This window comes from Triticum urartu, chromosome 2A (assembly GCF_056163025.1).
Source record: "Triticum urartu cultivar PI428250 chromosome 2A, HENAU_Tu73, whole genome shotgun sequence".
Lineage (NCBI taxonomy): Eukaryota > Viridiplantae > Streptophyta > Magnoliopsida > Poales > Poaceae > Triticum > Triticum urartu.
Window position 1 is genome coordinate 705,042,803 of NC_141874.1, and position 3,164 is coordinate 705,045,966.

Genomic DNA, 3,164 nt, shown 5'->3' on the forward strand with positions numbered 1-3,164 from the left:
GCACTACAAAATGAAGCAACCACTAGTGCAACGCCTAGAAGCTAGGCGCTACACTGTATAGTGTGGCGCCTAGCTCTCAGGCGCTGCACACTGACTTAGTAATTTTCGGATCACATGTGTGCGATGTTGGCCAGGCATGTAGCGCCTATCTGTGAGGCGTTGCACAGTGTAGCGTGACGCCTTCGTGTCGGGCGTCACACAAAAAGGTCAGCCACGTGAAATTGTTTTACGGATAGTTCATTCTATGATTTGATTTTGTCCATAAGTCAAATTTGTCAATTTTGCCACGCCAGCCACCCCCCACGCCGCCGTGAGGTCCTGGCGGAGACAACCCTGGCGCGAGGTCCTGGAGGCTCCAGCTGCGGTCGGTCGTAGTGTTCCATCGCCCTGAGCAGCGCCTCCTGCTGCCGATAAGCCGACCAGCAACGCCGGCGACCAGTCCATAGGCACGTAGCCGCCACTCCTGCCTTCCTCCTCCCTGTTCCCTCAACCCCCGGCTGAATATGAATCTATTTGCTCTATTAGCTCTGCTCTTTCTGAATCTCTTTGATCTGAATTACTACCACAGTGTTGGTGCAGGTATTCCAAATTCTGAATCTCTTTCTGTGGAGAACTGACAATATATGTTCGTCCAATATGTGTAGGTGTAGTTTACAGTGGAATGGGTCTGATCTCTTTGCACTTTCTAAATTTGTTTGCTATGTTCTGAAATCACTTATATAAAAATCAACAAGTTTCTGAATTAATGTTCAAAAAACCATCTAGTTTCTGAAAATCAACAAGTCATGAGATGTTGTACAGCAGCTTTTTCTTTCTTCATATGAAGAAAAACTATAATCATAAAAGGCATGAGATGTTGGACATTTTTTTACTTATTCTGAACCTCTTATCTTGAGGGGAATATGTGAGCATGGAAATTACTTTACATCCAGTACATGATTGAGACCAGTTGATCATTTATATGTCATATGCAGGAAGTCATGGCCGATGTAAGTGCAGAGTGTATGGCTGAGTACGACGGCATTGTCAGCAGGATGTTTGATAGCGAGGAAGAGGGTTTTGAGTTCTATAACAAGTATGCTCTTGAGAAAGGCTTTAGTGTGAGGAAAGGATATGTTGAGTGAGATGAAGCGAACGAGAAGATAATTCTGAGGAAACTTGTCTGTAGTCGTGAAGGTTGCCGTGAAGAGAAACACATGAAGAGGAAGAGAGAAGATAGGAAGAGGAAGCCATGGAATATCACTCGTGTGGGGTGTAAAGCAAAAAAATTCATTGCAAGAGTCGCGAAAACAGGGCGGTGGTTTGTGAAAGATTTCATCGATGAACACAACCATCCTCTGGCCCCACGAGACCTTTCTTGCTTTCTGCGTTCCCACAGAAGAATCGGTGATGAGAAGAAAGCAGACATTATAGAGATGGAAAGTGTTGGAATCAAGAAACACAAAATCATGGATGTGTTGTGCATGCAGTACGGTGGATATGACCATGTTGGATGCACGACGAGGGACATCTATAACTTCTGCCATCGCTACAAGCAGGAAACAGTCGCTGCCGGTGATGCTCAGGCGGTGATCCGTCACATGATGGCGCGGCAAGAGAGAGACCCAGATTATTTCTTCAAATACTTGGTTGATAAAGCTGGGCATCTGAAGGGATTGTTCTGGTCCAATACTCAATCCCTCCTTGATTACGAGGCTTTCGGTGATGTTGTTGTTTTTGATAGCACATATAGGACCAATAAGTACAATCTTTCGTTTGTGCCGTTTGTCGGGTTGAATCACCACCGCAACACTGTTATCTTTGGATGCGTGATCATTTCTCATGAAACTAACGAGGCGTACGAGTGGATGTTGCGGACATTTTCTGAAGCCATGTTGCATAAGCATCCGATATTTGTAATCACCGACGGGGACCTTGCAATGCAGAGAGCGATCAAGGTGGTGTGGCCTGACTCATACCACAGGCTATGTGTATGGCACATTCAGCAGAACACTGTACGCCATCTACATGATGACGAGGTTAGGGAAGAATTCAGATCTTTCATATATGACTCGTCTTCTATTGAAGAGCATGAGAGAAAATGGATAGAGTTCTTACGAAGGAATGAAGTGACAAGTGAGGAGTCGTGGCTGCATCAGATGTATCAGATGAGGAAGCTGTGGTGTGCTCCATACCTGGTGGGGCGTTGTTTCTTAGGATTGAGCAGCAATCAGCATAGTGAGAGCCTCAACTCAGTGCTACATACACATCTTGAGGGTAAGATGACATTGTTTGATATGCTAGAGCACTATGAGCGTTGCCTTTCGGGACGACGCTTGAACGAGGCGATCCTAGACATCATGGCCTTACAGTCTGTTCCATTTACAGATGCAGATGCTTCAAGTCTTGAGAAACATGCTGCCCGGGTTTTCACGCCTTGTATGTTTGAGTTGCTCAGATGGAGCATAAATGCCGTCAGCAAATGTGTTATCAGCGAGATACTAGACGCATGGGAGTTGACTACATATGTTGTCACTAAGATCGATAGAAGAGAGAAGAAGTTCGAAGTGCGTTGTAAGGTGAAGGAAGGTTCTTTGTACAGGATCAGTTGCTCTTGTCGTAAGCCGGAATACTTGGGAACACCATGCTCTCACATATTCTACATCTTGGGAATACGTCAAGTGTAACTGCCGCCTAGGTGTTGTGTTCCCATGAGGTGGATGATGAGTGCGAAGTCAGCATTCCCTCTGACCAGAAAGAGCGAGGTGTATGACTATTCAGAAAGCCTTGTGAGGTACCGTGAGTTGCGGAATTTGAGTCACGCGGCATGTTTCCGGGCATGTCAATCCAGTGAGGAGTATCAACATCTGAAGACGGTTCTGAATGCACAAGATGGCAGCAAGGAATCAAGCCGTGGTTAGGGGGAATGCATTAGGTTTGGTCTGGTGCTGCCACAGATGACGGAAATTGATTGTGCAGATTTGGAAAAGGTTCTAGACACAGTGCATGTGCAAGGCCGAAGTGCACCGAAGAAAAGGTTGCAGGCAAAGATGAAGAAGCAAAGATCAAAGAGGAAATGTGGCTACTGTGGGGTGGAAGGTCATGATCGGCGTATATGCACTAAATTGGAAGAGGTGTCAAATATGTCTATTTTTTATTTTGCATCTGCTTTACTCATTAATATA

General features: G+C 45.5%; 1 pseudogene; it reads left to right on the top strand.

Annotated features, from left to right (window-relative positions):
* The first annotated feature begins 968 nt into the window (after positions 1–968).
* Positions 969–2,297, top strand: LOC147986963 (protein FAR1-RELATED SEQUENCE 5-like; annotated as a pseudogene).
* The last annotated feature ends 867 nt before the right edge of the window (positions 2,298–3,164 follow it).